At 40.9% G+C, this 21,758-nt stretch overlaps 1 protein-coding gene across 6 annotated transcripts in view; it reads left to right on the top strand.

Moving 5' to 3' along the window:
- Positions 1–605: 605 nt before the first annotated feature.
- The window catches only part of DLGAP3 (DLG associated protein 3), a 335,981-nt gene continuing 314,828 nt past the window's right edge, over positions 606–21,758 (top strand). For all 6 annotated transcript variants that reach the window (XM_075264490.1, XM_075264489.1, XM_075264486.1 and 3 more), the window contains exon 1: positions 606–785. The gene's annotated coding sequence lies outside the window, so the exon portion shown is untranslated. The remainder of the gene's footprint in view (positions 786–21,758) is intronic.

The raw sequence follows: 21,758 nt of genomic DNA, 5'->3' as shown, positions 1-21,758 counted from the left end.
ATAGCCTTGATAGCGGCTGCAGTACAATGGTCTTTATACCAGTGAGGTGAAGTCAGGGCATCCGCACGACATGTACAATCACCTCAGTGGTTTACTGTTTGTGAGTGGGAGTGATTTAGCCCCATTTCCTACCATACTGCACGTACCTGGCAGACATACCCCATACACAAAGTCCAAGCACACGTGCTCCCATTACCTTTCTAATATCAGCTCTACTTTACAGTTTACAGATCCAGATATCAGAATAATCCACTCCAGATTTTCAGTCATCTTATAGTTAGCATAGGAAAGTTTGGGCAGCAGAGGCTTGTCATGAGAGTGTCAGGCCTGGATTCTGTGCAGCAGTGGCATCATGTGTGTGGTGGGTATAGGGTGTAACAGGTGTATGCCAGGCAGGCTGAGGAGCTGGAGGGAAGACAAGCTCTCCCTCCAGCTGTTCCCCTCTCATTGCCTGATCCACCTTCCTTTGTTTCTGTCTCTCCTCTCACTGTATCTCATAGACACAGACAGTGCTCCTGCCTGGCTTGACTAGGAGCCCAGCTATCCTGCACTGCAGTACAAACCCAGGTCTCCTCCCCTTTCTATCTCCCCCCCACCCTCAGTACCTTGTAGCCCCCCTCCACCACCACCCAGGGGAAGAGACGTTCTGCCCAACTTTCTGCCCGTGCCAACCTCACGGGGTTCTCCCTGTGAAAAAAAAAGAAGAAATAAGACTACCTTGCCGCTGTCTACCACGGAGAAGATGCACCTCATCCCGGAGCGGCAGGAGCCGGCTGTGTGAGGAGGTGAGTGTGGGCACTGGGGGGCTCCTCGGCGGTACAGGTCAGGTCTCACCTAGCCGGTGTGTGTGCCCTCTATGGAGGCTGCTATTAGTGCTGCAGGCTCTTCGTTCCTTAGCAATGCGTGCCACTCTGCACGGCAGCTTCATGGTTAATGGTATATTGATGCGAGAGATGAATGGTGAAATCTACAGTATGGTGCCCTGTATTAGAAGGGAGTGGAGATCCCCTGTTGCATGGCAAATGGAAGCATTTCACCCACAAGTAACCCCTGGCAGGCAGAGCAGGGAATGTGAACAATGTCATGCCCCCAGTGCCCTCCTGGCAGGGCTCATATTATAGACTTGTAGCACTCAATAGTAACACCTGGGAGATGTCTCAAAGTGGCTGTATGTGTATATGTGTGTGTATACAATAGACTGTATAGTGCTAGAAATAAGAGCTGTGGGTACTGTTGTATAGACATCCTATCAATATGTCTGTCTATCTACCCATCCATCTAATCTATGTGGAAGTCTACCCGTATGTATCTATCTCTCATTATATTGCAGGTAGGCTCTCCTTGCAGTCTACAGTATTTTAATACAAGAAACAAAATGGCACATAGAGAGCTGCAGGGCTTCCGTACCCAGTATCCAGGGTAGTCTGCTGGTTGTACAGGACACCTGCTCTGATAGGGTGGAAATCCAGTGCAGCAGCTGACTATACTGCAGTCTCCACCAAGTTCTCCTCATGCACTATGCGTTCTGGTGAGTGATACAGCACACGCCACTTTTTATTTCAAATTTTTCGATACAAACATAAAAAAACAAACAAGAAAAAGTGCTGAAATTAGTAATGTGAAATGATGGTATTCAGAGAACGGGCATAGTGAAATGGTGCCAGCAGCTTTTCTACACATTTCATTTAATGCCTGGCAATCCAGCGGTTACATAGTACAATACATAGATTTCTGTCACTTCAGCACTTTGCATGCTCAGGCTTTCCTCTCCTAGACGTTCTAGTGCTGCAAACACAAGCTTATACCCTATAGCACTGCAGTCCTGGGTCTTCTGGTGCTGCATGGGTTACATAGTAGCTGGGCTAGAAAGTCATTTGAGGTGACAGCAGCTTTGTGAAGGCTCTGTGACGTGGGGTGGCAAAGTTTTCCCAGCTCAGTCACTGATTTCTTTTGCGAGACAGTGGAGGGGACACACAACTGCCTGGAGTCACCTGCATGCCTCAGTGACTGGTGTCAATGTCTGTGACATCCACTCGTATAGATGAATGCAGAAGATGGAGAACATACACGTTCACCAGCTGCCTGTTGGCTCTGTCTGAGGTGTAAAGGGGGACTTTGGGCGATATGTAGTCTGTTTCAGCTATGGTCTTTTGGCAATTCCAGGGAGATGTGTGAAGCAATCTATAAAGTGTATAGGTCTGCATGTAAATTTTGTAGTTATAATGATAATCCATGTATGTATAGTGGGCGCTAGATATTGCTCTCCTCCTAGTACTGCTGCTATCATGCCAGCCTACTCCTCATTTTACTAGTGAAATGTAAATTAGTCCTAGAATCTCCCTGACATATGATCTTAGCTTAAGGAGATGGATGTGGGTTACATTTCAGGACCAAGTCATTATAGCAGTATTGATCTGGATGTCATTCTTTATTTCATAATAGTAGCAGCCTGCTTGAGAAGGAGGTAGACCAAGAGCTACTGTAGGTGAGGTGACAGATGTTGCATTTTTCCCAAGAAGATCCTGCATACTTAACCCCACCACCACCACATCTGTTCAATCTGTCATTGCATACATGAATTATCAGTGTCCCATACCATGGATTGGCGAGGATTCCTTGCACTGACTTAAAGGGTATATTCACACATTGCAGATTTTTTTTGCAGAAAGTACTGCAGTCGAAATTGAGTTCCATTTATTTAAATAGGGTATTTTCAGCAATAAGCAAATGATTTTCTCCATATCTATTCAGATGAATTGGACAGTTGAAGAAATGTCTGCAACAAATTTGTGAATATATCGTAACCCAAAACAACCTTCATAGGGAATTCATTTAGACAGAATGGTTTTGTAAAAGCTTCAGTGCTGCTGAAATGTTCAGCATTAATTCATAAATCAATATATATGGGATTGAAGACGATAACCTGCTCTTGTGCTTTTATGCATAGAGAAATTGGTATGAATTTTACTGAACACATCTTTGCTTTATTAAAGCTTACTTTATTGTACTAATATTCTACTTAGTATCATACAGTGCCGCAGAGTAAGGTGGTGCTAGAGACTCTAATAGGAAGACTTAAAGTGTAGATCCACCTTCATTTGCTGCAACAATCCCAAAGGCTGTTATAGAGACAGCAAAATATAAATGAGAATTCTAGCATTCAACAGTTTTTGTATATACTCATTGACTAAAACATAATGCACCAAGTAGCAATGTTGTGTGAATATAATGAGTCTTGTTGGGCTGCCCATAGCCAGGATACAAGATGAGCTACGGTTGAGCATAGAGGTATACAGGTTCTGTGTGGTATTCTACAACACATTTGCCCCCAGATGTTGCAGCTGGGTCAGTAGATGCCTCACACTTGTAGGCTGCAAAATTTCTTGTTCCAGTTGTTACTATAAATGCTCGACTGGCAATAAATCTGGTGACCAGACAACCCAAGGAAGAGTTACAGTCAGGCAGAGACATTCCTGATTGGCTGAGACAGCCCTTGCTGCGTGTGAGTGAGCATTATTCTGCTGAAAAATGCCAGTTGGAAGTCCTGCCATGAGAGGGAATACATAGGGTCTGCAGTTATACACACATTGCTGAAATGTTAGTGTCCCTTGTATTACTACTAGGGATGACTATGTGATGGTTCCCAGGTCATCACACCAGTTGGGACAGTGACAGTTGTGTCACTTCGGTGACAGACAGTCCTGTGTAAAACAGATGCCACTTGTGTGTGGATGGTGAACAAAGAAACTAAGGGAACTGCTCTTGTTTGTCAGTAGATCAAATGATCCTCTACTGATGGTCTTCATCAGTCTTATTTTATTTTCAAAGGACCGTAATGTTAGGTGGAGTTACATTTCTAGCCCATTAAGGTCTATTATAGGGCTGAAGGCAATCTTAATAGTGCACCCCCATAAGTAATTACGTGTGTGTGTGTGTGTGTGTGTGGGGGGGGGGGGGGTCGATATTACTGTAATAGTGACACCCATAGGTAATAGTCCCTCCCCCATATAGGTTAGACTATTATCTGAGGGTGGCCACTATTACAGTAGTAGTGCCCCACTCCGCAGGTAATATTTCCCACAAGTAAGTAATTATATTATATTATCTGAGGGGTGACAATATTACTGTATTAAATAGTTCTGTAATAGTGACCCCCTCAGATATTAGTTCCCTCCCACATAGGTAATGCTATTAATTGTTTGGAGGTACTATTACAGTAATAGTGTCCTAATAGTGTCCCTTACAGGTAATAGTACCCCCTCCACTGTTAGTAGCCATCCCCACATAAGTAATGCTATTACCTGTGGAGGGAAACTATTAGGCCTAGTTCACATGGGGAAAGGGGGACGTATTTTGGTCCTGATTTTGACGCGGGAAGCCGCGTCAGAATAGGACCAAAGTACGCCTACTGCAACTGTCGCGGCTTCCGACAGTCGCAGCTTCACGCTCCGGAGTAGGCCCAAATTAATTGGCCTAGACTGCAACATGCTGCTGCGAGGCGGACGCCACGGCTGACTCAGCCATGGAATCCGCCTGAAGAAAGAGCAGCTCGCTTCTTTTTTCCGTGAACGGGAACATGCCACTCACGGAAAAAAGTAAGCTATCGGTCTACATAGACCTCTATTGTGAGAGGGCGGATTCTGACGTGGATTCAGCGCCAAAATCCGCCCCGTGTGAACGAGCCCTTACTGTAATAGTGCCCCCCACAGGTAATAGTTCCTCCACACATAAATAATGAAGAGGAGTGAGGGAGCGCATAACCCAGGAGTTGGCACCACATCAGAACGTCTTCAAGAATTTGGTGGACAAATGAAGGCAATTTCAACTCCCCAGACAACCCCTTAAAGGGGTACTCCCATCAGTATAATCATATCTATATTTGTAGATAATTAAAAGTTAAACATTTTTGCAAATATAAGTAGTTAAAAATTCTGCAGAGTTTTAAAGACTTTCCCTATCTATCTCAGTGATGACAGTCTGTTTTCTTGATTGGTTGCCTATGGATACGACCACAAATGCAGAAACTTTCTATGGTCTGGGACTTGTCAGGAACCCAGCTATGACTTTCTTATTGTAGCTGGATTATCATGCAGGGACACTACATGTATCAGAAGATATCCCGGCCACAATAAGGAAATCATAGATGATGCTCTGACCTTAGAAATTTCCTGCATTCATGGTCGTATCCACTGGCAACCGATCAAGATAACAACTGGTGACCACAAGATATTTAGAGAAAACCTTTAAAACTCTGCAAAATGTTTAATTACTTATATTTGCAAAAATGTTAATTTTTTTAATTTCCTACAAATGTTTTTTCTAATGTAGATTGTGAGCCTCATATAGGGATCACTATGTACATTTTTCTCTACCAGTATGTCTTTTTTGAAATATGGGATGGAAATCCATGCAAACACGGGGAGGGGAGAGCATACAAACTACTTGCAGATGGTTTTTTGCCCTTGGCGGGATTTGAACACCAGGACTCCAGTGCTGCAAGGCTGCAGTGCTAACCACTGAGCCACCACGTGGCTACTAATTTAAAAATGGTTATGTACATGGGAATACACCTTTAAGTCTGAGGCCCCACGTTACAGACAAGCAGCTTCTTTTGTTGCAGGTTTTGTTGCGTTCTTTTTGAGCCAAAGCCAGGAGTGGATTGAGCAGAAGATAGAAGTATAAGGCTGAGTTCACACAGAGTTTTTTGGTCAGGATTTTGAGGCCGAATTTTCCTCAAAATCTTGACCAAAAAGACGGCTCCCGTTGAAATCAATAGGAGCCGGTCAGGTCTTTTTTCTGGGAGCCGTTTGTTCCAGCTACCGGAAAAAAGAACGGACATGCTCATGCCAGCACAGTTAGATAGGCCAGACTCACCTGAATGTAATGCTTTTTTTTCCCATGAAAATTTGTGTGACCTTTTCCCGAGATATTCATTTATTTCAAAATATGCAAATGATCATTCTGGAGCACTCAGGGCAGCTCTGATACTGTAAACTGCTATGCCCACACTGCTCTTATACATCCTCCTTCCCCTCTCCCTTGTTTGAGTGACAGGGTCAGGGAGATATGCTGAAATCTCTCCTGGCCCTTTTTACTTCTATTTGTACTGGCATATTAGGGTGCATTCTCACGGAGGAAAATGGCGTTGAATTTGGTGTGGAATCCCTGTCAGATTCAGTGCTGAAAAAAAAAAGGCTTTTTTTCAGCGCTGAATCTGATGCGGACTCCACACCAAATTCAGCTCCATTTACCTGCGGGAAAAATCGTGGCGTTTTACAGTGCAAGCAAAGGGGTTGGGATTCATGTGAATCCCATGCCCACTTTGCAGAAAAAAACACAGTGCGGACACGTTGCGATTTGTCAATTATATCTACGGAAACTCTGGTGGCTTTCCCATAGATATAATTGTAACAGAAAGTCCGCGGAGGAAAACTTTGCAAACTTTCTGTTGAAAGCGCTGCGCAAAGGGGCCTTAGCCTTAGAGTGGATTGTAGCAGTTTGGAGCAGCCGTGCTGCCCTCAGTGCTCCCAATTGCTCATTTGCATAGTGTGGAATAAATGAATATATTGAAATAAGAGGCATGAATTTTCATGAGGGAAATCCTAACCTATCTATCAGTGTTGCTAGTTAAATATAATATAGTTAGTTAGTTAATATAATAATTTATAAGGACACAGCAATTTTCAGGGTTTTTTTTCTGTTTATTTTTCTATCAACCTATCCAAATGAGGGCTTGTTTTTCTGTGGAACAAGCTGTATTTTATAATGGAATTCAGTTAAATATATAATGTGTTTGTGAAGCAGAATAAAATAAATGCAATTTTGCCAGTGTTTTTTTTTTATCTTGTTTACTGTGTTCAATGCGCTATAAAATTACCTGTATATCAGTATCAAATGTATGTGTTTATTTTTTAAATGGTTTACTAGTTCGAAAAAAAAATATTTCACATTACCATATAATGACAAACACAGTATTTTGTTTATATATTTACATCTACAGAGTTGTACAAATGTACTTTTTATTTTATCTTGTTTTTTGAGGGAGAGAAATGACCGGAAAATATATTATAAGACTTTGTGATATATATATTTTTTTTAAGTGTTCACTACAAAATAAATATTTTATTGCAAGAGTCAGTTCACGTGGAGGAATTTGCCACAGATTTTGAGGCGCATTTCACCACCGAATCCTCCCGAATCCGCCTCCCATTGTTTTCAATGGGAGGCAGAGATCGCAGCAGGACGCAGAAGAAAGAAGCGTCCTGCGTGATCTTGCCACGGATTCTGCCCGCGGTGTCCGCGGCTCGAGACTCCCTCCTGATTAGGTCTATTTATGCCATGACAGAATGTTGATGCATTGCATCGGCATCCCGTCGCGGCTAGCCACACGTAAAAGCCGGCGGCAGAAAACGAAGAGGAATTTCCTCTTCCTTTTCCGCTGTTTGAACTGACCCTAATAAATCAGGCATTTCTGGATATTGCAATACCAATTCTGTTTATTATTTTTTGTTTAGGGGAAAGGTTATTTGGAATATTTATTTTATTTATTTATTTTTACATTTACTTTTAAAGAGGACCTTTCATGTCCTCAGAGATTGGTGGTATTATATACCACTAGAAAACTGCGTTGCACCCCATTATGACATTGTGGGCTGCTGACTGATGCATTTGGAGTGATATGATTTCCTAAACCCATTTTGTCTCAGTGCAAATCCTTTGTACCTGTACCGCAGATTAGACTAAAGGGTCAAAGAAGATGGGGGGAGGGGGATTTATTAAGACTTGCCTTCCTATTCCAGTCTTAATCAATATGAGATATGCCAGAATTAGGCTCTTACCTCTTAATAGTTTTATATCTCTGGAGATCTTGTGCTCAAGAAATCTTCGTCATTCAGGGGCTGGTGTAGATTTTATGAATAAGTCACTACACTTTTCTGATGTGAATTATTGGAAACTCCACCCTGCACTGCCCAATTTTTAGATAACTTAACAGTGTGATGCAAAAAGAAGAACGCAATGCATTGTTTGACATATGTGATTTTGCTTTTAAAAATGCTTTTTTTTTTTTTTTTAAAGAGGACCTTTGAGCTGTGAGGAACACCCCCCTCCCCTCCTGATAGTACTCGTCCATAGACGAGTTAGACGAGTACTGGGGAGGTATTCCTTACCACTCAGCATCATCGCTGTGCAGTAAGGAACGCCTCCTCACAGTACAGCGCAATAGACGCTACTGTGAGGAAGGGCGTTCCTGACAGACTGTTAGAAGTGCCCTTCTGACAGTGAAGAGCTACGGTACCGGCGCTGATAGCTCTTCAGGGGCACAGAACAGGAAAGCCGAATCCAGCGCACTGTTGGCTGTCTAGTGTTGTATTACACCGCATGTGCCCCAGGAAGTGAAAGGTCCTCTTTAAGTTTTGTTAATTATTATCAGCTTTTCAAGCAAACATATCACAACCTGTTTATATAAACACATGTAAATTTTCTCCTACTGGCAATGCCCATGTACCCTGTTTCAGGGTACTTACACTTCATCAGTACTTAGTAGGATGACTTTAGATGCAGCTCTGTTTCTTGGTGAAGAGACACAGAAGTGTATGGAGACTTATTTTTTTGTACAATAGTCCGTAGGAATAAGTATGCATATTAGTTCAAACCTGCCATAGCACAGAGACCCCAAAAGAATGCTCTCTACAGTCTGGTTACAGTACATGTCTAGAAAACTCTCCTATACAAGTCAAAGTGTTTCTGTATGTTGTATATATGTATGTAGTTTCTTTTCTCTAATACTGCATATCTTAAAGGGCTTGTCCCATCTCAAGGATCCTATCTATACTGGTAGCGTATGTAAATTGAAACCTTTTTCTAAATATATTGCTTTAAAAATTCTGCTTTGTTTGCCTGGTATGTGAATTTATTCCTCCGACCATTTACACTGCGTTGCTATAACCACGGACCTGGAGCAGGGGCGATACTCATGGAAAACTGGGAGGGGTGGCATTTTGGAACACTATTTTGTTAATCTACACCAGACCAAGACAGTCCACTTTAAAGAACACACTGAGCTGGACCTGTCCTGTACTAGTATAGAAGTATAGCCACCAGGGGAGGGGACAGACGTCAAGTTTGCTCAGCAATTTGTATACAGATAGTCCTAGAGCTCAGCACTGCACGCTCTCACATCAGCAGCTCACAAAGCTCACACTGACTTCCATTAGGGCTGCTCCATCACTCTCTGTTGCTGCAGTCAGCCAGGTCATCTTATCAGTGGAGTGACCTGATACAGCCTAAGTACAGTGGGTAAAACAACTCTACCCTTAACCAGTTTGGTGTAAGGCTGCCTTCACACGGAGTAACGCCGGGCATGTAAAAATCCTCATTCACAGCCGTACACGCGAGCACTGCGGAAGGCTCCCGAACACTTCCCATTCACTTCGCCGGCTTTATGAGCGCTCCCATTGAAGTGAATGGGAAGTGTTTAGGAGCCTTCCGCAGCGCTCGCATGTATGGCTGTGAATGAGGATTTTTACAAGCCTGGCGTTACTCTGTGTGAAGGCAGCCTAAGGCTGCATTCACACGGAGTAAACGCTGGCGTTTTTTGTGTGTTTTTTGCACATAGCGCCGCGTTTACGCCGCGTAGCGTCGCGTTAACGCCGCGTATACGCCGCGTTAACGCCGCGCTATTTAGCGGTGGCGTTGCCCGGCGTTAACGCGGCGTATACGCGGCGTAAACGCGGCGCTATGTGCAAAAAACACACAAAAAACGCCAGCGTTTACTCCGTGTGAATGCAGCCTAAGGCTCCTGCAGTCTCCCTCCCAGTAGATCTGGTCTAGTCCTGCTGCCTGCATGGAGTTCTTCCTGTGCCCCCTGGTTCAGTAACTTATAAAACAAGTAAGCATTAATGCAAGTAATGTTAATATGAATACAAGTAATGCTATAAAATGTATTTTATAGGGTCCATTCACACGGAGTAAACGCATGCTCATTTTGGCAAAATACGCGTGTAAAAATTACATGTGTAAAAATAACATTGACTTCAATTACATTTTTTTACACATGTAAAAAAACACGTCAAAATACACGTGTAAAATATCATTGAAGTCAATGGGAGTCTGATTTTTACACGTGTATTCTTTACACGTGTATTTTGCCAAAATGAGGACGCGTTTACTCCGTGTGAATGGACCCAAAAATCTGCAGAGGCATCCTCTGAGGACTTTCTCCTTCCATTATACCTATAGGGAAACCGCCAACGTTTCCTTAGGTATAATTGACATGCTGCCATTTTCATATGACACAACAATTTTGGAGTATTTCCGTTGTGGATATTTTTAGGCACAGTGTGGATGGAATTCACTTAGAATCCCATCCACTTTGCAGGCACTGTAAAATGCTGCAGTTTTAGCCATGGCAATTCTGCTGCAGCAAACTGCAGTGTTTACACCACGTGGGGCCCCGGCCCCAGACTGAGGCTGCACATTTCGAAAACATAGCTTTTTTTGGCTGCAGATTTTGGTGCGTTTTTTTGAGCCAAAGTCAGGAGTGGATTTAAGAGAAGGAAATCTCATCTAAGAACTTCCACTCATTTTCGAGCCACTCTTTGGCTAAAAAAAATAATAAACACAGCAAAATCTGCAACAAAAAAATGCTGCATTCCTGCAACATGGGACGTGAGCTGTAAATTCTCAAACTTATGTAAAAATATGTCCCTTTGCTGCAAAAAGTAGAAGGGAATAAAAAATAAATAAAAAAATAAGCGACTGCTTATTCCTTTCTATTACCTATCTATCAGTTATTGGCCTTAACAATATTATGGCGGTGGCCTCTATGGTCAGTAATTGTCTACAGCTGTCTCTTGACACTAAGGGCCCGTGCACACGGAGTTAACGCGAGAACATTTTAGCATAATACACGTGTATAGAATAACACTCCCATTGACTTCAATGAAATTTTTTACACATGTAAAAAACGCGTCAAAATACACGTTGCGTTTTTTGGCTCGTATTTTGACACGTTTTTTACACGTGTAAAAAAATTTCATTGAAGTCAATGGGAGTGTTACTTTTACACGTGTATTCTATACACGTGTATTATGCTAAAATGCGCTCATGTTAACTCCGTGTGCACAGCCCCTAACAGAATGATCATGTGCTAATATCTGGAAGGATGGGTAATCGAAAAGGACCAAGCAGCTGCCATTTAACCCAAAGGACCAAGGGAATGTGACATGCTCCCCCACACACACTATTTAAAGAAAAGAGACATCTCTTTAAAAGAGTTGGAGAACCCCTTATTCACGACATTTTGTTATCAATGTCGTCTTGCTGCCAGCTAAAAATTTTAATTGCTGGGCGGTCCCTGATTATTTGCATATCAGGAGCTGCCCAGCTATTCTTATGAATGGCCAGCAGCTCTTGCCCTCCCCCAAGTAACACATCAATGTGATCCTGGTCATAATGACACTCAGGCTAGGTTCACAACTGAGCCTGTATTCCGCTCAGGGATTCCGTTCCCTATTCCGCTTTAAAAATACAGAGAGAAAAGTCTGGCAAATCTTGGGTCCAAGTTAGGTCTGATTTTTTATTTTTTATTCGTCTGAAAATGAGCCTATGTGTAGCATAACATTACTAAAAAACTTTACAATGGCGCTATCAGTAAGTTTTGGTCTTCCCTCTACAGCACTGACCCCTGAGATCACTGGCATGAGTTATAGTACATCTATAATATGACGATAGGAACATGTGAAGCTAATGTGTGTAAACTCAAATTAATTTATTTATTCATTTATTATTATTATTTTTTTTTTTTTTGGGGGGGGCTTTTTAAAGTCCACCTCAGGTAGCAGAAAGGCTAGGTTCACCTCTGCCTGGGAGATAGGACAAGTGACGTCACATACTCAGTGCCAGCAGGACAATCTGTTCGACTAATTGCACTTTGCTGACAAAGCCCGATCTGTTATCTCTATATGTAAACACACAGATAACACTGAGTCTCTTCTGTACAAGCATCTGCATGATATCTGATCTGCAGAAGTGTTTTTGTCCCGTTCAGCAGGAGGGAGGGGGAGGGAGAGATACAGGAAGTGAGAAGCAGACACTGCATGCAGCCTGGCTGAAAGACTGAGATTGGAGAACCCATTTAATGCCATTAATAGCAGCTCAGGTAAGATTTCTGTCCCCATAAACGTATAAAAAATTGCTACAAAATACAAAGTCAACAAATTTATCACCTACTGTATAAAGCTGGAGACTGATAACAAAGCCACCATTGACAATTGGTGGTCTCAGCTCAGGTCCACCACTAATATCCCAGCACAGGTCATAGTCGCATACCCACAATTTTTCCCCATAGAAGATGAATCATTGAAATGCTTATTCAGCTTTGTTATTACCAGAGGAAAGCAGTCTCTGAAATTTTGTTCACAGCTTTGAGCATTAGCTACCCTTATAATCATTTAAAGAAAATTACGGTAAATAAACTGTAATCATAAATTAAAAATACGTAAGAAAATACAAATATACCTTAGTATATAGGTATAAATTTGTTGAAAAATGAATAAGTAATAAGAAAGCAGGTTTCAGTACCAAAAAAATGCCATCCAATCACCAGGGATAGGCCGCACTACAATCAGTTTAAGGAGAAGTCCAGTGTAAGGCTAAGGGTAAGTTCCCATAGGGTTTTTTGGATTGGAACTCCACCTCAGGTTCCGATCGAGATACCAGGTAGCCGCGACTGAAAGCCGGTGCACTGCAGCGGCATCCAGCCGCTCACTTTGCTCCAGATTAGGCCCAATGAATGGGCCTAGTCCGGAGGAGGGAGTTTCTTCAGACCGAATCATCTCGCTTCTTTTTTCCGGGAGCCGGAAGAAACGGCTCCCGGAAGAAAGCCCTGAGTGGCTCCCATTGATTGATGGGAATCTTCTTTTTGGTCAGGGTTTTGAGGCGAATACAGCCTCAAAACCCTGGCCAAAAAACTCTGTGTGAACTTACCCTAAGACCCCATGTAGTGAGACGCAGCAAAAAAAAAAAAAAACATGGTGGAAAACAAGCATTGCAGAAATACTTTGGGGGGTGGGGGGTGGGCTTGCATCTTTTTTCATAGAAAGTCTTTTGTGGACTTTATGCTCCCATTATACCTATATGGAAAACGCAATTTTGGAGATTTTTTTCTGCAATGTGTGGATGGGATTAGCCAGAATCCCAATCGCTTTGCGGGTAATGTAATACCCTGGGTTTTCGCAGTGTGGGGCCCCAGCCTCAGGACATATTCAAACATGATGGATCTGTTTCAGATGTTCAATATAGATTCAAGAAAACCTGTGAAAAGAGTTTTCAAAATCATATCAGTATGAAAAGGACAAAGAACATTTCTATTGAATGTGACAGACACTATAACATTAGAAGTTAGTGTGTAAATGGCCTGATGAGAATCTGGTCAGGGGCACCACTGTAGAGAGCTTTGAGAGCTACAATTGTGAATTGAATAGACTGCCAGTGTAGTGATATAAAGTGGATGCATTAAAGGTAGGACTACTTGTTCCCAATTACCAGCTTATATAAAAATCCCTGTCAAATACAAGCAGCTCATTTGTCAGTTGACTACATCTTCTATGTGGGCCAAAATATCATAACTGTCTGCAGCACATCTCCAGTGTACATAAAGGTTGTGCTGCCAACATGATGCAAACTGTCTAGGGACTGAGCGAACATTAATACACCATACAGTTTACATCAGACAGTGTGAAAAGCCCTATAACTGACTGTCAAATGACTTGTTATATTATTGATCCACGCTACTTGTGGGCAGGTATCTCTCTGTGTCAAAGGTCTGGCATAACAGTTGCTTTACACATATGATGTATATAGGCCAAACCTATCGATTTCGAGAGGAGTAGACAGCCATGCCTATATGTATGAAGGCTTGAGTGGCAAATAATGGTGAGATAAGGATCCAGTAGTTCAATTTCAGCTGCCTGATCCTTTTATTCTTGGGATGGTAGGTAGGTGTTTGGCAGCTGCTTCCTCTCTTCTCCTAGTGTAGTACTCATGTACTGTTTGCAGAGTGTGTATGTAAGGAAATCTATCAAATAGGAAGAAAATCAAGATAGCTCTTGGCCGACTGCTAGGTAACGTATAAGATTGGCTTGGTTTGGCTGTATTCAAATTGGGCTGGAAAATGGGGTTTATGATGACTGAAAGACCAGTAAAGAGTTTCAGTAATAAAGGCAAGAAACAATAAGCGCAGCAGTAAGAGTTCAGGAAAGAGGAAATTAAAGGAAAGAGCCCAGATTTTTTGTAAGGGGTGTGGGTAAGGGGGCTTTTTTTCCCATTGATTTCAATGGGTCCCAAGCGGAAAATGGAACCCATTGAAGTCAACGTTGATTCTGCCTCACGTTATCGTGCCTGAATCAGCGCCAACTTCCTCCGTGTAAATGCCCCCAAAGTGTGTAAGTGATATATGGAATAAGGCTGAGACCCCACGTTGCGGAAACGCAGCTTTTTTTGTTACAGATTTTGCTGCGTTTCTTTGAGCCAAAACCAAAAATGGCTACAAAAGGAAATATATAGAAAATTCTTATACATCTCCCTTCTGCTTAATCCACTCCTGGGTTTGGCTAAAAAAAATCTGCAACATGGGGCCTTTGCCGGAATTGGCAGTGAATTCAGCATAATTCAAAAACAACAGTCTTGCTGTATAGGATTGTGGTAGGCCATACACTAAAATGGAGACATCATGTTGAGGTATGTTGTAAATGGTAAGTGTCATCAAAATAGGCATCGTACTGAAAGCAAAATCTAATATGGATAGGATATACAGTAGAAATCTAAGGCTAGGTTCACACCTGCGCTGAGTATCTACTGGTTGATTCCATTCCCCATTCTGCTTTAAAAATGCGTAGAGAAAAGCACTTTTCTCTTCATATTTTTCCACCCCTTTTGGCAGAAACCCGGCGGGGGAACCCTGCAGATCCCTTTATAGTCTATGGTGTCTTAGGGTTTCTGAGGCTAACCGCTTTTTTAAGAGGATTAGGTTTCCATGGAATTCATGGTGAATGTGTATCAAATTCGGTAGCAAAATCCACACATGGCACAAAATTCTTAAGGCCTCATGTTGCAGGATTGGATTTAGTAGAAGGGAAAGTATAAGAGCTTTTTTATATTTCCCATTCCATTTCAAGCCACTCCTGACTTTGGCTCAAACAAACACCGCAAAATCTGCAACAAAAAAACCACCACGTTTTGGACCTTAGCCTGATGGCGAATTTGCAGTCGAAATTCTGTCTGTGTGTACATTACCTTAATCTTCCTGCTAATTTTTACAAATCAAGCCCATTGCATGAAACCCTGTATTTTACCAGGTTTGGCATCCACTATACTCTGACTAAAATGACTGTTTTTATGCTTTCTCTTTTCTATGATCACCGCTTTCCTGACTCCTTAGAATGAGACGCTGACTTTCTAAATTCCTTTCTTGTAATTTTCTGTGCATTGCAGTTCTTAATCCCTGGCATCGCCCGACAATCTCCTTGCTGACTGTGGTTTAAATAATTCACATGAGTGTTCCTAATTAAAAGCAAGTGCTGCATGAGGAAATGCAGTGAAAGTGGCTGGAGAATGGTATAGGGCCCTCAGATTTTCTACCAATGGAAGGAAAAATGAGACATTTGATGTTCTCACACCTGTCAACAAAGATCCATATTAAAAATAATGATGAAATGTAAAGTAGTTATCCCAAAATTAATTCTGATCTCCTGTTTAATAGGATAGGCGAAAGTGGGGGCCTAACTGCTGGGATTCCCACCGATCATAAGAAAACAGATCCCTTTTGTCGGCTGTAAAGGGATCCAAGATTAAACATGCACGTTATTCCCTGTTTATAAGATCCCTACCAATCTATTCTGTGGACGGGTGATACGTATACAGGGGAATGTAGTTTGGACAGGTCTAAGGGCCTCTTCACACGGCGTAAGCGCGCCACTCATTTAGACACGTATACACATGTCCGAGTGCGGCGCTTCAAAGCAGAGTCCATTGATTTCAATGGGAAGCGCGCGTATATGCCAATACTTGTGAGCGGCGCGCTTACGCCGTGTGAAGGGGCCCTAACAGTTTGGTCTGTATGCTATCTTTTTACCAGTAAGGGAATACATGTGTAAAAAATACACATGAAGAGCTCAACGGAAAAATGGCCTAAGTCCAAAAATCAATATTGTGAGAAAAACGAAATTTAAAGTTTTAGCCTAAAGCAAACGGGCATTATTGTGGAATATATCTATCCAATGTAATCAGCTAATGAACACCGTTAATCCTAATCATAAATTGTATTATTTATTAAAAAAAATTGCAGCTTCATGTATAAATATTATTTATTTAATATTATTAATTAATTACTACTATTATTAAACGATGAAGAATAATAATTACCTGCCTCCCTATTCGGCGCTAAATATGTGCAAAAGTCGATTTAGAGCCTTTTAAACAATAAGACAAAGTTTTTACACTAATATAAACAACAGACCGGAAGTCACGATTTCAATGAAAAAATGACCAACGAGAGTGAAGTAAGTAAGTTTGTATTGGACTTAGGCCATTATTCCATTGAATGTAAATTCTTCTGCATTGAAATATATGGACTTAGGTCATTAATCCTAGGTACCTTGTAAACCCAATGCATAGAACGAGGTACAAAGAAGCTTTCTAGGTAATAATTTGAAATATGACAAAATGTGGACTTAGGCCATTTTTCCGTTGAGCTCTTCACATGTAAAAATAAGACTCCCATTGATTTCAATGACATTTTTTTACGCGTGTAAAAAAACACGGCAAAATACACATCAAAATACACGTGTAAAATGTCATTGAAGTCAATGGCAGTCTTATTTTTACACATGTATTCTTTACACGTGTATTTTGCCAAAATGAGCGTGCGTTTACTCCGTGTGAACTACCCCTAAGTCTCTTAAGACAGGTATTTATTTACTTAGTATACTTGTATAGTGCCATCATATTCTGTATTATTCCTTATTCCTAAAAGCAATCCCCTGTTCTGCCATTTTTTTCTAATTCTTCTGGGTTCTATGTGTAATAAAAGTGAATCTACTTTTTACATTAATTATGCGCTGACAACCAAGGGAATACTGAGATAGAGTCAAGTCTTCCAAAAGAGGAGATAAAAAAACCTACTTTTATCAGTGGTTGAAATGGTTCCTTTAGCTTAAAACCTTCCTGTATTTGTCCTGTGCAATATTTTTTTACAGGCTATGGACACCTTTGAGGATATTTTTGCTTCATTGGTCTTCTGCAGCCTGCATGATTTTATATACATACCAGGTGCTCTGTCCCATTCAGAGAGAAATCCATCAGAGAATCTGTCTGTCGCACAATCTGTAATTCTTATTTCTGTTCTCCCGAGTGTTATAAATGATCATTTAGAGCAGGGGTAGGGAACGTACGGCTCTCCAGCTGTTGCAAAACTACAACTCCCAGCATGCATACTTGCTCTGCTGTTCTGGGAACTCCCATGGAAGTGAATGGAGCATGCTGGGAGTTGTAGTTTCACAGCAGCTGGAGAGCCGAAGGTTCCCTATCCCTGATTTAGAGCAAACCTCCAATTATAAAACAACTTTTCTTAAATGAATAGTATATTTGAATATGTTAGTGCATGTAATATATCTTATTAAAGGGAAAATACCACCTCCCCCTATCATATTTAACTGCATCAAACTGTTATAGAGCACATTACATTTGTTATATATGTAACTTTTGTAGATTTGGAGAAAACCATATTTGAAGTCTTATACAAATGAGGCAGTTGGTGCACTGGGGGCGGGCCTTCAGCCCTGGGAGCATTACTCTTGCTGCTCAAGTAAGGCTGGGTTCACACTAGCGTCAGTGTCGGACAGCTAGTGTCCGATGCTAATGTCCATGCAAGGTTTTAGCATCGGACACGAGCTGTGTCCATTTACAATTTACATTTGTCCTTTACTGTCCGTGTGTGTCCTTAAGTGTCCGTTTACAAAGATGTCCGATTTTTCAACCAGACAGCTAAATCCTACATCTTTGTAAACGGACACTTAAGGACACACACGGACAGTAAAGGACACAACATAATATCCCATTTAAAAGAATGAAAATTGTAAATGGACACGGCTAGTGTCCGATGCTCAAATCTTGCACGGACATTAGCATCGGACACCGACATTAGTGTGCACCCAGCTTTAGATGTGGGTGATGATGTAAGGACATAGCAGTAAGAAAATCAGACTGATTCAGGCTGTAGATGGTAGGGGTCTGTGTTTTTCTCCAAATCTACAAAAGTGACATCTATAACAAAGGAATGTTGTTTATCACTGTAATGCTTTGTAATGCGGTTGACTATACCTGGTTGAGATGGTAGAGTCCATTTAAAGAAATCTGTTTACTTCTCCAATTATTAGACTACTTTCTTCCTCATTAGCTTTTCTCAGACTGTTTATATATGCCTTTCATACACAGAAGTCTATGGAGAGGTGAGGAGAAAGAAGTTGATCGTTGACTTATTACCTTATTCTGTTCAGTGGTAGAGTCGCTCTTGGCAGCCCGGAGTCATTGGTCAGATCCCGGGCTGCCAAGAGCCCCCTGGTTGATCCTGTTTGATCCTGCTGCCAATGAGAGGAGATCAACCAATGCGTCTGTATAGTCTGACTGCCTCTACACACTGCAATACATATGTATACATGTTTATTGCAGTGTATAGTATTGAACGTAGGCCCTAGTGGGACATCAAGAAAATGTAAAAAAGAGAAAAAGTGCAAAAAAAAAAAAAAAAAAGAATAAAGCCCCCAAACTGCCCTTTCCTGTATAAAATGAATCATATATATATATATATATATATATATATATATATATATACACATATGTAAAATGAATAAAAACAAATATTTGGTATTGCCGCGTGTACCTACACATACACTCTGTATTGGATTCTACTTTGCTAGTATGATAGAGACTCTGCAAACATGACATGGTGTCCAGATACAAAACATCTAACTTTGCACTCCAAAATCCACATAGCGCTCCATCCTTTCTGTGTCCTGCTCTATGCCCACAATGAAGTTAATACTCATATGTAAGAAACTGTTGTATCTAGGATAACATACTTAATGTCATATGTGGGTATAAACTGCTATTTGGGCACAAAGAGGAGAAGGAGCGCCATTTGGTTTTTGAAGCACACGGGGACATGGAGGCGGATTTTGACAGCGGAATCCACGTCATAATCCACCTCCATACAATAGTAGTCTATATAGAGGGCTAGGGTTTTTTTTCGCAAGCGTTTTTTTACGCTAGGCGAAAAAAGAAGCGACATGACCTTTCTTCAGGTGTTTTCCGCCTGAAGAAAGCAATAAAAGTGAATGGGAAGCGCAAAACGCATGTCTTTAAAGATGGGAAAACCGCCTGGAAGTGGTTTTTACAAATAAAACGCTCCACAAAAAGTGGACCAAGGTCCAAAATTAGGAAGCGTTTTTTTCTGGTGCCAAAATAAGCCACACATAATTTACGTGTGAACTAAGCCTAACACTTTTGCAGAGTTCCTGAAATGCCAGTTAAGTAAAATCCCTTGACACATGACCCCATTTTGGAAACTACACCTTTGATGGTGAAAGGAGAAAATCACAATTTTTCCAAGAATATTTCCAAGAATACGTAATTTCAGTGCACAATATGTTGTGCCCGGCTTGTATCAGAGACAGATGCTCCAAAAGCTTTTGTACCCGGGATACTCACTTAACAGTTTTTGGAGTGTGTGTCTCTGCTGACACAAGCTGGAAACAACATATTAGGCACTGAAATACACAAAATGATAAAACTCCTTGAGAAATTCCTTGAGGGGTGTAGTTTCAAAATGGTGTCACTTCTGGAAGGATTCTAGGGGCTCTGCAAATGCATTACGGCAACCAAAAACTATTCCAGCTGTTCTGCCTTCCAAAATAGCTCTCGATCTAATTTGAGTCTTGCCATGTACCCATGGAGTATGGGGTATTGTTTTGTTCAGGAGAAATTGTGTAAAGAACTGTTGTGCACTTTTTTTCCTTAAACCCTTATAAAAATGAAAAATTTGGAGCTAAATGGGCAACTTATTGGTAAAAAAGTAATTTTTTATTTTTGCGTCCCAATATTAATAAATTCTGTTAAAAAGGCGTGGGATCAAAATGCTCACTAAACCCTTTGATATGTTCTATTAGGGGTGTAATTTCCAAAATGGGGTCACTTTTCCATTGTACTGGCACTTTAGGGGCCCTGCATATGTGAGATGGCACCCGAAAACTAATTCAGCAAAATCTTCCCTCTAAAAGCCAAATATCACTTTTTCCATTCTAAACTCCACCATGTTCCCACACAGCAAATTACGACCATGTGTGGGGTATTGCCGTATTCAGGAGCAATTGGTTAACAAATTCTGGGATTTTCTTTAACTCCTTGTGAAAATGTAATCTTTGGGGATAAAATGAGGTTTTAGTAATTTTTCATTTACATACGCCAATGTTAATAAAATCTGTGAAACAACTGTGTAGTCAAAATGCTCACTATATACCTTGATACATTCTAAAAGGGTTACATTTGGAGGGTTTCCATTGTATTGGTACTCTAGGGGCTCTACAAATGAGACATGGCGCCTGAAAACTATTAGAGCAAGATCTGCTTTTCAAACACTCATTGACGCACTGTCCCTTCGTTGCTATGTACCCAAACATCAGTTTACACCCACATTTGGGGTATTTCTGTGCTCGGGAGAAACTGTGCAACAAACTGTGAGATGCATTTTCTCCTTTAATCCTTTGTGAATATGTTAATTTTAGGAATACAACTGCAAGCAGTTATAAAAGCCAGGGGTGGAGCAACAAAGTACTAGTGATGTGTTAAAGTGTTGTTTTGTTTGTTTGTTTTTCATGATTCCATAATTTTTTCCTCAGAATTGAGTTATTCCATAATTTATTCCCTGTGCTTGTTCTAAAAATCTAACTGTTACTGGCTACCACAATTATTTTTCTGGATTTCTTTTGGTGTTTCTCAAAGCCAGAAAGTTGCCTTTAGTTTTTTTTTCATGGCTGTGATCTGCTTTTTTTCTACAAAATTAAACAACTGAAGGAACATCCTCAGGGACTGGTGATTCCATAATTTTTGCCAGAGGTTGTAAATGAATGTATTCGTTATTGAAAAAAAAAATATTAAATGTCTAATTTTCTCCTCCATATTGTTTTAATTCCTGTGAAATGATTAAAGGGCTAACAAACTTCCCAAATGATCTTTTGAACTATTTGAGGGGCGTAGTTATGAAAATGGGGTGATTCATGGAGGTTTCTAATATAAGGTCTTTAAAATTCCCTTCAGAACAGCAGAGATTTGGTAGATAATATTTATTAATTTGTTTGGGTGGTATGACTAGTTGTCTGAAAAGCAGAGCATTTCACATTTTGAAATTGTGATTTTTTTTCCAAATTTCTTTTAGAAATAAATGCAAAAATACTGATCATTGTTTAACACTAACATGTTGTACATTGTGGACGAAAATAACAATCTCAAAATCACTTGTGTAGTCTCATATAAAGTGGCACATATCAGTTTTGAAAAATGAGGCCTGGTCTTTAAGGTACTTTCGGGCTGCATCCGCAGGGGGTTAAATCACATTTTGTATTAAAGAGAGTTGTCTGCTGCAAAAAAGCTTCACAAAACAAGAAGTGTCAATATATTATTTGGATTAGTGGCCAGAATCAGAATTT

The sequence above is a fragment of the Leptodactylus fuscus genome, chromosome 2 (genome assembly GCF_031893055.1).
Source record: "Leptodactylus fuscus isolate aLepFus1 chromosome 2, aLepFus1.hap2, whole genome shotgun sequence".
NCBI classification, from domain to species: domain Eukaryota; kingdom Metazoa; phylum Chordata; class Amphibia; order Anura; family Leptodactylidae; genus Leptodactylus; species Leptodactylus fuscus.
This window is presented reverse-complemented; position numbering and strand designations above follow the sequence as displayed.